Genomic DNA, 15,172 nt, shown 5'->3' with positions numbered 1-15,172 from the left:
GCAGATTTTGCTGATCTTAATCACTGTCTTCTTTGTTGGGTTCAATTTCAAAGTCGCTCTCCTGATTGTCGAGTTGTAATTCATCGTAGCTTAATGTATGCGCTGGATTAAACCGATTGATCTTGTCGATATTGGGGCTTTTTGAGTTTTCTCTGATAAATTTCATACCTTTTTTGTAAATATTTGGGATCATTTTTGCAGAGAAGCTGTATTTCTTTTTGAATTTACATAACGAGTCGTACTGTGCCGCCATCTGAAGGAATGAGCTTATTGAATGAGTTGTAAACCGACATTTGTCAGATTGTTGTATATAAGTGTTTCCGGAAAGCCCGGCCATATCGCGCACTAGTTCGCGGAGCTGTTTGCAAGAAGATATGAAAGGAGTGCGTAAAACAATTAGGGTGTTCAAAGTTGACTTGCATAAAATCATAAAATTCTAAGCTGAAAAAATATGTTGCACCCAAGCACTCAAATTAGAGCAACATTTCTAGAATGGTACATATGAAATCATCACTTGAAAGTTTTATGATTTTATGATTTTATGCATTGAAAATTTTATGATTTCAACTTTGAACACCCTTAATGGTTAGAAATGCAAAAAAAATGATAGAAAGTGGTTGAAAACAAAAACAAAAAATAATCACCATTGAAATATTGAGGGAATAAGTATCCATTAGCCAATGTATATTTGATCCAATTCCACACTTGTTGTAAAAGTATTTGAGCCAACAGTTTTGTACTTCCAAGAAGAAGTCCTTCCCAACAAAATGATCTGGCCGGCCGCTTGGAGTCACTAGCATTGAGTGTTGCAAGACTTTTTGCAGACCTTGGGAGAGAACCTTGGTGAGCAAGACTAACATTTGAGGAAGATGTATCACGTATTTGTCCAATCCTTTAATTCCTTGCGCCATAACCGACCACATGCGCCAAATATTCAGAAGACGCCCAATATCCCCAGATTTCATTGCGCGCAACGGTGGGCCAGCTACGCTAACCGTAGCGTTAGCGTGGCGTAGCGTAGCGGAATTCCGCTAACTTTTAGCATAGCATTAGCGGAATTGCGCCTTTCTGCGCTAACGCTACGCGCAAAGGGTGCGCAGCTAATTTAGCTGTTAGCGTAGCGTTAGCGCAGATGCCCGCAATTGCGCTAACGCTACACACGCAGGGCGCAAAAGAGCGCGCGCTACGGTGCGCCACAGTGCTTCTAGCTGAAAAAAAGGCCTTTTTTTCTGCTAAAAGCGCTGTAGCGCAGCGTAGCGTAGCGTAGTGACTGTAGCGGCGCGCTAACACTAACATACAATTGGCGCGCTGTTAGCGCCGCTGAAACGTAGCGCAGCGTAGCGGCGCTAACAGCGCGCTAACGCTACTCAAAATGAGCGGGCGCTTTTTGCCGCTACGCTAACGCTAAGTGGCCCTGTAGCGTAGTGTAGCGTAGCGGCCCACCGTTGTTGCGCGGTCAGCTTCAATGACTGTTGCAAAGTCATGTAGTCGCAGTAATAGATTAGCGAGCTTGGGGTTGGGGGATTGCTTCTTGTTTGCTTCTTCTTCAGCATCCCAACAAGCCTTTGGCAAAAAGAGTTGCTCATAGCACTGATCAATAACACTTTGGGCTCTTGCGGAATCCCATGTTGGGAGATCTGCATCCATGTTGGGGGATTTGTTCTGGCCAATCAACTCGCTAAACCATCATGTGTAGAATTGTCAGTTTATTTTTTTGTTCGTCTGAAACAGTGATGTTCAGAGAAAGAGTGGAACATACAGTATACAATGAAGAATTGTTACTTCATGCACCTTTTGCATGTTGGATATCATAAGGGTAAAATCCTTCTTTGTAGTCGGTCAATTGGCCGGGACGCCCAGAGATTCCAAAGTATGCCAGGCGCCCAAGTCCTTAGAGTTCGAACTGTTGCCAAAGTGGAGGAGGAATATGGCCTGGGAAACGTTCCAACCAAGTAGCATAAAGATATTCCCAAGGCTTTCATCTGGATGTGGAGTTGGTCTTCGGAGCGCTCTTAAGCTTTCAAGATTGCAGTAAGTTCCAAGATCACCTTCCATTGCTTGAAGGTGTTTGGAAGCATCCAAAGAATCCTCACTTGTTTGTCTGATAATACCTTCAAGAACTTCACTGATTCCCTCGGCGCTATTATCTGAGGCAATCATCATCTTTAGCATAGTGATGTCCGGGACACAGGGGCAAATTGGATCAATCGGTGGAGGATTCTGTGGTACTGAATTGCTGTCTTCAACCTTTGCAACACAATTGAAGAGAACGCAAGCTATTTGACTCTTGACAACGTCTTGGAAATGCTTGCTTTGCTCGTTGGTGGGGAAGAAGGTAGACGGTTTGACAATGCGCTTGGCGGCGTCGGCAATTGATTTCTTGTAGCTGTCTAATGTTAGGTCCAAAGGGTTGATTTGGGCGAGTAATTGAGGATCAACGGAATGCAAGTAGCCCCATGTACCGTGAAACATGTGAGTTGTTTTTTCAATTGTTTTAGTATGAACCTTTTGTTCGAAGTCAATGTTGTCAATACATACAAGGGGTTGAAGAACTGTCGCCGATTCCATCTTGCTGACAATTTTATCTTTTGCATGTCGGCCTAGGGATGCCAATGCTTGCGAAGCCGTTTTCCTTGACGCAACTAATCCTATCCAATGCAGGTAAGAGTTCACTCGTTCTGTGATTCCGCAAGCTAAAAGAGAAACCACATTGGCCAGTTGCATGCCATTATTCCTCCGATTACACGCAAAACTGATCATCGAACAGGTTGTCAATGCAATCTGATCATGTAAGGTTGATTTTAGAGATTGTCAGCTTAACAGGTCTAGCAGACGTAGATCAAGCTACTGACCGAATGAGCTCTCCTCTCTGCATGAGATCCATTCCCGCTGGTAGATCCGTAGGGCAGCGTATTGTCTTCCAAGTCAATTAGGCAGTTAAGATCCTTACGCACATCATTTGTATCCTCTTCTTCAAAGCCATTTGGGTCGTTTTGGCTGACTTTTGACAGTATCAATTTGTATAAGAACGGCATGCCTTTTGTGACTAGGTGTTGATCCCGTGACAACCTTGCCTCTGCGCTGAAAAAAGCTGGGTTGATTTTGTTGGCGTTAAACCAAGTGACTCCTTCCTTGGGTTTGTGGTGCTTCGGGCCATCGGAATCAAGGCACAATTTTGCCTGAAGCAAAGACATATAAAGTTTTTAGACCATCAAGCATCAAACCATCAACAGCTAACTACTGACCTCTTCAAGAATGTATTCTGACAGCTCTGTTTATGAAGCTTAGGGCAAAAAACCGTCAAAATAAGGGTTTTGAGCCCTAGCACTATAACTGTGCTGATGTAAACACTGGTAATTTAAATTACCAAGCTTGTTACGTGGCAAATATGGCCACTACAAGGGTTTCGACACTCTGTAACAGAGGAGGAATTAATTATGTAATTAATAATATGTAATTATTAATTACAGGGAATTAATTTGGCGTAAAAGTAGGTGGTAAGTGCTTAAACTGATTGGCTGCTTGACAGAGGTGGTGATCTTACGGCAACTACTTATAAGGATAAAGCTTTAAATATGCTAATAAGGGATTTTTGATGATTTAAAGGGTTTAATCCAGTGGATTTTACGTGCTGGGGATGGTTTATAAGGAAAAGTGGCTACAAATGTAGCAGAGGAGAATATTCACGGCAAACTTACAGTTTATGGGCGGTGAATGGTCTGGGGGATCTTTTCCTGAGGGCCAAATAGGCCTCTATTTATAGAGGGGACTCCAGTGGGCGTAAACACTGAGTCCCTTTCTCCCTATGGGAGTATCCAGGGGTGTAGCTGTGAAAAGGGCTTGGCTGTGGGTAATTTAATTGTATTGTAATAGACTAATTTCCCTGACTCTGTCACATGACATGTTTATAACCAATTGTCATGTGAAAGAGCTTCAGTAGAAGTCTACATAATACTTTCACGGGGTATTTTTACACGAGTAATATTACTCATTAATGTACAACAGTTTAATTTTATGTACATTGTTTGTTTTACTAAATTTATGTATGTAATATTATTTTTGGGCGCTTTCTGGGGCCAATTCTTATTTATACAATTAGTACATGAAGGAATAGGAATAAGGGGGTACTTTAAGTGGGTGACCCCCCTTAATTTATGATGAGGAATCTGATTCTGCAATAATAATTATTAAATTATTATTATTTACTAATTTATTGCAGTCTTTTGGATACTTGATGTATCTCTAAGGCTGACACTCGCCCCCTCTAAAAAGGTTAAATTTTGAAATAATTTAATCTTTGTGTTTAGAGTTCTTGAATCTTCTTAGATATTTATCCGCATCTTTGATGTCCTTTTCTGGCAGCCATTCATCTTCATGAATTGGGTTCCTGTATCTTACAAGATATAATTTATCTTTCTCTCCTCTGATCTTTTTGTCTTTCAAGATCTTGTGAATTTTCTTCTCCTCTGACTCTTCAAGTGGAGGTACTTCTGCTTCAGGTATTTCCTTGCGTAAAGGGAATAATTCAGCATCTGATTCATTATAGTGTTTAAGTAAGCTTACTGGGAATGTAGGATGTTTCTTTTCTAGTTCTCCATATAGTTCCACTTCTACTGCATTTGGTCCGTGTAATTCTTTGACTACAAATGGTCCTACAAATGCATTCCTAAGCTTCTTAGGTCCTTTAATATTAGTAAAGTTTGTAGTTGATATTAATACTAAATCTCCTATTTTGAAGCTGGGTATTTTGTGCTTTTTGTCCCATTTTTCTTTGCTGTATTCAAATGCATTATCCATGCTTTGTTGGGTGTGTTTTCTGGCTTTTTCCAGCATGTTCTTAAAGCTTGCTGCTGTGGGGTGTACTTCTACCAAGTCCTTTTTCAGGCTGTCTTGTGGTAGTCTGGGGTTCCATCCTTTCTCTAGAATAGCTGGTGTTTTCCCTGTTGATGCATGGGTTGATGTCCTGTAGGCTAGTTCTAGGGCTGGTAATAGTGTGACCCAGTCATGAGTGAATCCATCGGAGTCTTTAAACTCTAATCCATAGGCACAGAATCTCCTTAGCATGTCTTCCAAAGTTTGGATCATTCTCTCTGCTAGCCCATCTGTTTGTGGATGATATGCTGTTGAGAAAGAGAGTTTAGTGCCAAATAGGCGGTACAGTCCTCTCCATAGATCTGATGTAAACTTGGGATCTCTGTCACTGATGATGTTTTTGAATAGTCCTGTCCATGAAATCACCTGTTGCCAAATCATTATGGCTGTGTCCATAGCTGTATCATCTTTGTGACATGGTAAGAATATAGGTGTTTTACTAAATCTGTCTACAATAACTAGACATGCATTATAGTTTTTCTTTCCTCCAGGTGGTAGTCCTGTAACCCAGTCCATGTTAACTGTTTCCCATGGTCTAGTGGGTTCTTCTATTTTTATCATGTGTCCAAACCTTTTGCCTGTTGCTTTATTTGCTCTCTGGCATCTTTCACATGTAGTGCAGTATGTTTCTACATCTTGTTGCCATGTTGGCCACCATGCTAGGTTTCTCACTCTGTCTTCTGTTCTGTCTGAAGATAGATGGCCAGATGATGTGCTGTCATGGCATTCATGTAGTAGTGTATTGATCAATACTCTGTCCATTACTGTTAGTACACATGTGTGTTTGGATCTGTGGTAGATGATACCGTCAAATAGGTGAAATCTTCCTTCTTGATATGATTTCTTCCATGCTGTATCTAGTGCTGCAATCAGGTCATCATCTTTTGAATCTGTTTTGGATAATATTTGTATTAACAATGTACAGTTCTTGTCTTGTTTGTAACTATTTCTGATTTCTTCAAAGAATTCATCCTCTAGTTCAGTAATGCTAAGTCCCATTATTGGTAATTCATCTGGGTCTTCAGGTGCCCAGGCTGGATTATCTGGTGTGTTTGGTAGGGACCATCTAAAGAGTCCATCTGCATTTTTATGCAATCTCCCTTCTTTATGAATTATTGTCATGTTACCTCTGTACACTTGAATGGATATCTGCCATCTAAGCATATGTCTGTTAGAGGTTTTCATATTGATGAGTGATTTTAATGCAATACAGTCTGTGATGACATCAAACACACTTCCATCTAGATAGTAGTGGAGTTTCTCTAGGGCCCAGACTAAACATAAGCATTCTAGTTGGCTTGCTCCATATCTTGCTTCAGTTTTCTTGAGTTGTCTGGATATGAAACAAATGGGACCTTCCACTGGTTTATCATTGATGATTTGTAATTGATGGAGTGCTGCTCCTAGTCCTTCCATGGAGGCATCAACATATAACACAAAAGGTTTCTTAAAATCTGGCATTAATAGTAGAGGTGCTCTAGTCAGGTGTTCTCTTATCTTATTGAATGCCATGTGTCTTTCTGTGGTCATTTCAAAGGCAGTATCATTGGAAGCTATCTCATACAAGCTTCTGGCCATAGCTGCATAGCCTTCTAGGTGTTGTCTGTAGTAGCTGGCAAATCCAAGAAAGCTTTGCATCTCCTTCTTGTTTTTTGGTGCTGGCTTCTGTAACACTGCTGCTACTTTATTCTGGTCTATGCACAATGCTAGTCCTGAAACTACATGTCCTAGTGCTTTAATTTCTGCAAATCCAAATGCACATTTCTCTAATCAAATTTTTATGTTGACATTAATTATTTTTGTTAGGCCTAGTTCTATTCTACTCATATGGTCTCCCCATGTTTCAGAGCATATAATTATGTCTTCTATGTATATAATTAGCCATCCTAGTCCAAGTTCTTCACAGAAGATAGTATTCATCATTCTTTGGAAATGTGATGGGGCATTTTTGATTCCAAAAGGCATCCTGAGGTATTCATAAACACCTTTGTGTGTTATAATTCTCAGGTATTTTCTTGCACGTTCTGTTACTACATTCTGATGAAATCCTTTTAAAGCATCCATACTTGTAATGTATTTTGCTTTGGCTAGGTTTGTCAGTGTCTCCTGTATCCTTGGTATAGGATATCTGTCTGGGACTGTGTAGGTGTTCAGTGCACGGAAATCTCCAACCATGCGTGATTTATCATTGTGGTATGTTATAATTACTGGTGTGGTTATTTCCACCTCTTCATTATGCCCTACTTTTCTAAGGACATTGAGCCTTACTAACTCATCCAGGTGTTTTGCAAGCTCTTCTCTTGCTCTGGGGCTTGCTGGGTAAGCTGGTCTCCTTAGCAAAGGTGGATAGGGGCGCTCTATGTTTAATGTAATGTCCACTTCATGGCCTATGACTGCCCCTAGTGGCTCCTTGTCTGATGCAAATGCAGTCTTGTTCCTATACAGCATGTTGCGTAACTGTAGTAGTTGATCTACACTCAGTTTATCATTAAAATTAGCTTCTGCTAGTTGTTCTCTTCCAAATATTTCTTTTTCTTCATCCTGTATTTCTACTTGTTCCACAGGTAAAGGCTCCTTGGATTTAAATAGGAATTTCTTCTTTTTATTGTCATTCCCAATAGTGAAGTATCTTTCTCTGCTATTGGTTATTTCAAAGCCATAGATAGTTAAGTAGTCATTTCCTAGTATGAAGTGTTTGCTCACTGCATCCTCTATTACAATGAATTCCACTGTCATTCTGACTGATCCTGTTGGGTGAGGGATTATTATGGGGCAAATACACCTATTGGCTTCATGGTACTACTGGCACTGTTTATTCTTACTTTTCCCAGTGGTAGAAGAATATCCTTGTAGTCTGGGCATAATTTTCTCAAGTATGTCTCAGGTACTACTGAGCAATATGCACCACTGTCAAGTAGCATTTCTGCTTCTCTACCATTAAACAGTATATGTGTAATGTTGGTTTTACCAGCTGTGTAGCCTTTCCCTCTTGTAGGTTTAGTTTTCATCAGTCTGGCTTCTTGGATATTTCCTATAGGTTGTCCAGGATGCCATGCTTGTGGTAAATTATGCTCTGTTTCAGCTTCAGCCACTTCTATGTCTATGTTAATCATGTTACAAGACCCTGATGAGACTGAAGACCCATCATCATGTGTTTCCTCTGTGTCTGATTGAGTTTTCTCTTCTGCTGTTTCTTCTGCCTCTATTTCAACATTGTTGATGTTTTTCTTTGGCTGGGGGCAGTTTGGTGAAGTATGTCCCATTTTACCACAGTTGTAGCATTTCTTATCTTTCTGATGACTCTGGTCTTTTGAAGAGGATGGTTTTTTCTCCTCTGTTTTCTCAGTTTTATCTCCTTGGTATTTGGGCTTATATCTTCTGCCAATGCGTGTACGTGTAGTTATGTCTTCTAAAGTGTTAACAATATCTTCAGTACTTGCATTATAGGGTAGTCTACTTTTAATGGCGTGCTCTAGATCTCCTCCACATTTCTTGAGGATTCTTAGGTGGACTTCATTGTCTGTTAAATTGGGCCAAATGGCTTTCAATCTATCTTTCTGAGCTATTACCCATTTAAGTGGATTTTCCTTTTCAATATCAAAGGTGCTCTCATCAAATTTATTTTCAATTTTGAAGCGCCATGCTGGGCTTCCCCATTTACTGTTAATTTGTTCTTTCCACCATTCCCAAGATTGTTTGCCATTTGCTGAGCGTAGGTCTGTAAACCAGCGCTTGGCACAACCCTTGAAAAGACTGTTAAGTCTTCCAGTAATTGAGGAATCACTCAGTTCAAAATCTTCTTGGTACAAATCTATTGTTTTGATGAAGTCCAAGTGATCATATTCTCCCTCTCCTCTAAATGATGGCCAATCTTTAATTCTGGGTACATCTTTAGAGCTGTCTCTCATAGTTTGGATACTAGGATTATATGATTGTTCTTTGAAGAATGGTGTTGGTGGGACTGTGTACTCCTTTCTCAAGGGTGTTTCTTCTTCTGCCATTCTTCTGAAAGGATTACTAGATTGATGTGGTGGTACATCTTTCATTCCTTGTTTGTATGGTGTCTGAACCTGTGGTTGCACTTGTATATTGTTGCCCATTTTTTGTGCTATGTTATCCATGCTGGCCATAAGTTTACTCTGCATTTCATCAAACTTATTGTTAATTTTGATGATTTCTTCTGCCATACTGTCACTGTTGTGTATAATAAGTTGTTCTAGTTTATCAACTTTGTCCATTATCTCAAGTATGTTTTCATCTTGGGATTCACGGTTTTCTGACTCATGCTCACTATCTATTTTTAATTGGTCCAATTTACTGGTAATATCCAATCTGTTAATATCAGTATGTATTGCATTCAATTTGGCAATTACTGTAGTTTCTTTAGCATTTGTCTGAATTTCTGTAGTAACTTTTTGTAATTTATTATTGTAATCTACAAGTCCTAATTTAATATTGCTCATTTGTTGTATAATTCCTGTGGTTTTCTTAACCTCTGGTACAATAATTTCAATATCTTTGGCGCTATCTACCGCATGTTCTGCTAAGTTTTTAATTTTAAAGGCACTATCATGTACATTCTGGTGGATTGAATTAATTTTACTATCAATGTGTTCAATATTTTTAATCAAAATTTGATTAAAAAAATCTTCCACTTGTGCTAGAGGCTCATTTGGATCAATAAGTTCTTCTAGTTTTTCTGTCTTATCATTCTTGTTGATTATTTTAGCCTCTTTTGGCTGTTTAATGTTTTGCTCATTCTTATTCAGGCGTTGAACTTCTTGTTTCACTGTTTTAGTTTTAGGTTTAGAAATATTATTACTTTCTTGGGCTGTAACATGTGATTCTCGACTACTAACATTGATATGAAGTTGTTCTTGTGGATAGGATTTACTAGTACGTTTTGTGACAGTCTCTTTAGATGAAATAACAATAGGCTCTTTAGCGGACGATACGTCAGGATGAGGCTCTTTAGCATATGAAATAACAATAGGCTCTTTAGCGGACGATGCGACAGGATGAGGCTCTTTAGCAGATGAAATAACAATAGGCTTTTTAGCGGACAATGCGACAGGATGAGGCTGTAATACTGGGTCAGACGGTTCTGTGAGCTCAATGTTACGGAACAGGTAGGAGGACAATGCTGTGGTATCTGGCTGGTTAGTTATATGGCCTACTCTTCGATGGCGTCCTTGACTTCCATCAGGACTCTGGCCATTTTGAATGTTTCTTTCCATTTGTTCGCGCCGCTCTTCGTCTTCCGTTTGTACGGTTTCGAGCTCGACGCCTTCGGCTTGGAGCGGACGATCTTTGGTATCTTGTAGACCTTCTTTGGATCGCGCTTGCTGCTTTCCTTTGTCGGTTTTTTGTTGTTCTCGAGCACTTTGATGTGCTTGCGTTCCGTGTAAGGGTTCCAGCCGTCCGAGTGATTTGCTAGGATCTCCTTCCACGGGAGAAATTTCTGGACGACTCGGAAAGACGAGATGACTTGCTTGAGGTATGACTTGAGGAGATCCATCTCGTCGTAATTCTTGGTGTTCAAGTAAGCCGCCTTCCTTGCTTTGAAGATCGCTATCGCGTCCTCCTGCGCTTTGTTGAGGACTAGGACCGAGCAATGTTAGTATAGAGTCTTCGGCGTTAGTATATCTAGACAGTGTATTGACTAACCTCAAGGGGGTGCCTCGGTTACTACCTCTAGTTTGTCCTCCTCGGCCTCGCCTTCCTCGACTTCGTTTGGTGGGGGGAGGGTTCTTTGAGTGGTCTTTTCCTGATCTGGTATCAACCATTTCGGAGGAGTCAGTTCTGTTAGGTTTTCTGTTTTATGTCTTGTTCAGGTGGATGAAAGTTTTACCTTCGAGTAATTTGAGCGCCGCGGCCTTCGGGTCGAATCGTTTCTCGATGATTCGAGTGGGTAACGTCGCCGGGTGCGGTCTCTTCTTGTCCTGGTATGGGCTGAGGAAAAAGCCGGGCGGGAAAGACTTGGTGCGTTTAGACTGTTTCTTCTCGGCCGCGGTTTTCGGATCGGCGGATTTGGTGGTATCCGGGTAGTTGTCAACTAGTTTAGCGGCTGGCACAGGAGCAGACACTAAAGTCGGCGTAATGAGATAAAATGGCAGAAATATGTTTTTAATAGTTTAGTTTTTATGTATTTTTATATGTATTTTACTATTTTTATCTCTATTGCACAATATGTCAGAAACAAGGAAAAAATGTGTACTTGTTTAGTGGATTTAATGGTTTTTTGTGTAAAAACTGAAGTACTGACGGCAAAAATATGGGGATAATTGCTAAAAATAAGGAAAAAACTCAGCAAAAAGTCAGTTTTATCCTTGGCAGGTACTCTGGGTAAAAAAACACGATGAGGCCCCCAAATGACAGCTCTGTTTATGAAGCTTAGGGCAAAAACCCGTCAAAATAAGGGTTTTGAGCCCTAGCACTATAACTGTGCTGATGTAAACACTGGTAATTTAAATTACCAAGCTTGTTACGTGGCAAATATGGCCACTACAAGGGTTTTAACACTCTGTAACAGAGGAGGAATTAATTATGTAATTAATAATATGTAATTATTAATTACAGGGAATTAATTTGGCGTAAAAGTAGGTGGTAAGCGCTTAAACTGATTGGCTGCTTGACAGAGGTGGTGATCTTACGGCAACTACTTATAAGGATAAAGCTTTAAATATGCTAATAAGGGATTTTTGATGATTTAAAGGGTTTAATCCAGTGGATTTTACGTGCTGGGGATGGTTTATAAGGAAAAGTGGCTACAAATGTAGCAGAGGAGAATATTCACGGCAAACTTACAGTTTATGGGTGGTGAATGGTCTGGGGGATCTTTTCCTGAGGGCCAAATAGGCCTCTATTTATAGAGGGGACTCCAGTGGGCGTAAACACTGAGTCCCTTTCTCCCTATGGGAGTATCCAGGGGTGTAGCTGTGAAAAGGGCTTGGCTGTGGGTAATTTAATTGTATTGTAATAGACTAATTTCCCTGACTCTGTCACATGACATGTTTGTAACCAATTGTCATGTGAAAGAGCTTCAGTAGAAGTCTACATAATACTTTCACGGGGTATTTTTACACGAGTAATATTACTCATTAATGTACAACAGTTTAATTTTATGTAAATTGTTTGTTTTACTAAATTTATGTATGTAATATTATTTTTGGGCGCTTTCTGGGGCCAATTCTTATTTATACAATTAGTACATGAAGGAATAGGAATAAGGGCTAAGTGGGTGACCCCCCTTAATTTATGATGAGGAATCTGATTCTGCAATAATAATTATTAAATTATTATTATTTACTAAGTTATTGCAGTCTTTTGGATACTTGATGTATCTCTAAGGCTGACATATTCTTTCCAATTTTCCCTTCCTTTCGGACTGTTCTTGTTCACCACATCTTGTATAACACTCAAGACTTCCACTGTTGAGTTCCATCCTTCAGGTGAACCCCACATCGCACGGCGAGTTTTGACAGTCATATCGGTATTTGTGAGAAAAGCAATGATAAATTTTTTTGGGGTCAAGTTGAGGGACTTGATGATGTCGCATACGTGATCAATCTTCTGGTGCTCCAGACGCAGGTGTGGAGGTATGCAGTCGTGGTTGGAATCAGCCATTTTGTGGGACTGGTGGGGTCGATGGGCTGTGGTTTGTTGAGAATGATCAGATTGAATCCTGGATGAGCGGCACAATGTGTATGTGTGGGATTGTGCATTGGATATTCTGTAACTCAAAAAAAAAGGAACATACATAAGCTGGTCATCACGGACGCTCTCTGTAAACCAACTGGGGCAAAGGTAAAATTTTGACTACTTTGGTAATTTATTTGGAGTGGATGGAGAAGTCTATTGAAACTCAGATTGTATGAGATGACGCGCAAGAAGCAAGGCTTTGCGCCAAGCAAATTTTTAGGGTATTAAGGTTTGAGGGCAAGGAACTGTGATGGTTTGAAGAAACCACCCAGCCAAACTCAGAATCTTGGCACGCCAAAAAGGGGCGATAGCGCGCAAGTCCCTCCTGCCGAGGGCTATCAGAGGCTTGCTTTGCAAGACCAGACGCCCGCAGCAGCGAGGGGCTTGGGTTAAGTTCGTAACATGGTGCTCTTCAATGTTCATAAAAGTCCATCTTGCATATCCAAAAGACTGCGGCCCAGCTTGGGGCAGTCCGGCCCCCGGAACTGTTGTAGCCTGCGGGCTACGCACTCTGAGCCTTGCCGCAGTCGCGGTATCTTCTCCGCCTCGGACTATCGTCTAACTTAACCCAAGTGCCTCGCTTCGGAGGGCCCGGGTGTAGCCTGGGCTGGCGGGAAGCGCGAAGCGCGAGCCTCTGTAGGAGGCACTTGTGACTAATGTCAAAAATTTGGCCTGAGAGCTGAGGCGCTTTGGCAGGGAAAAACTTACCCTCAAAATTTCCCCACCTTCCTGGTGGAAATTCTTTTAGCCAAATGGACCGGCCAAAAGGCCTGATTTTTCTCCATCTTTCTGCGCTAGACAGATGGCTAGGGGTTGTCAACTTCTCCGTCAATGAATTATTAGTTTTCATTTTCCTGTGTGTTTTTACTACCTGAGTATTTAAATGTATGTATCTGTGGCTGATATGCCCCCTGTGCCAATTGAACCAGGTGCCTCCAAGAGAGACCCTCATTCACATTCCAGGGAATGGATACTATCAGCCCAAAATATGACAAAAAATGTTATGGCCATAAAGCCAAGATGCTAGACTACATGCCAAAGTTCACAGCATGTTAATTGGCTTGATGGTCTGGGTGTCACAAATGTCTGAGTTGCAAAAAGGCAAACATATCCACAAAAAGACACAGCTCTCAGGCCACGGCTGGGACTTTACTCACAAGAGGCTTGCTTTGCGAGGCACCTTTGGCGCGCCGGCTCCCCCGGCCCCTGAAACAAGGGGATTGTGCTAAGCTAGACTCTCATCCGGGCTGGAGAGCTTGTCAATCAATACCTTATTTTTCACTTGCGTACCTGGGTCACAACACTTAGAGCATTTGCATTTGTTCGCTAAGTTTTTGGGTTAAATAAGCCCGGGTTTGTGGGCAGGTTAGCTGACAAGGTTGCCTTCAAGTGGGCAAACACATTCATTCGGTCAGTTTCAGGTCAGTTTCAGGCTAAAGTGAGCTGAAATGAGTCGCAGACCGCCCTGGCCTGAGGCTAGATTTCAGGTTAAGGCTTGCTAAATTTAGCTGACCTTAGCCTGAAATCAAACCTGAGGCTTGTTGACCCGGGGTTAGCCCGGACCAATGCAATTGCCGCTTGGGTTAAGTTGCCCAAAATTGTCAACTTAACCCAACGAATGTGAATGCTCTTACCATATCAACCCAAGCTTGTGCGGAAATTTTCATGCCACTTTTCCCTTTTTTAATTCCACAGATCATGGACCGCTGAAATGTTGCTACTATTTTACTTCCTTCCAGACGCCAAATGCTAAGCAAAATTTTAGTATTTTCTTTTAAAATAAGAAACATGCAATTTATTATAGAGTTGCCAAGAATTTTAGCCAATTCTGCAATTTCTTCATCTCAGCAACGCACAGACCCTCAGAATTATGTGATTGATGTTCTCACATTCAGATTGCTAGATCACCATGCATTCTGCCGGAGTTGAAGTGTACACACCGTACGCCAGAAAGAAACCGGCCTTCAAATTGCAATCAAACAGCCACAGTACGGCAGAAGGAAACAGGCCTTCAAAAGGTCAGTCACAATCCGACCTCACTTAACTCATGTCCGCCAGTTATTGAGAAACCTTTGGGGGTGGAGCTGGATTATTGTCCATTTGGTCGACCAGAGCTGGATTCTTTTCCATGGTCAAATGATTGCTGCTGATTTCTTGGTCAAGTGGATATGTAGATCTATGTGGGGCAATCACCCTGATGCTGTCTTGTGAAAGCCTGAAAGTAAACTGTAACTAAAAAAAAAAAATAAGACTGTGAGCTTGGACCTGCTGAGATACTCACAACCCCCTCTGTAAAGAAATTCTGATGGATTCCAATATTTTATTTACCAAGGAAATCTATTTAGAGTTGAAGGAAGTCCTGGCAAGTCCCTCTTCGGAGGTCGCTACGCTCCCTCCAAGTTCGCGCGTCTTGATGATGGTTCGGGGGAGTCAGCGAAACTATCCGCCGCGCAGCATCTGCTGTTGGGAGCTGCGGGCGGGTGTACATCCATAGTGGCTTCATGACCAACGGTTGATTGTCCAACCGTCGAGTTTCTTCCCCCTTGTTGACCGTCACATCCCCTCTCCCTCATCTCTTCCTTTCCTATTGACCATCCTA

This window comes from Puccinia triticina, chromosome 6A (assembly GCF_026914185.1).
Source record: "Puccinia triticina chromosome 6A, complete sequence".
NCBI classification, from domain to species: Eukaryota; Fungi; Basidiomycota; class Pucciniomycetes; order Pucciniales; family Pucciniaceae; genus Puccinia; species Puccinia triticina.
Note: the sequence above shows the minus strand (reverse complement) of the source record.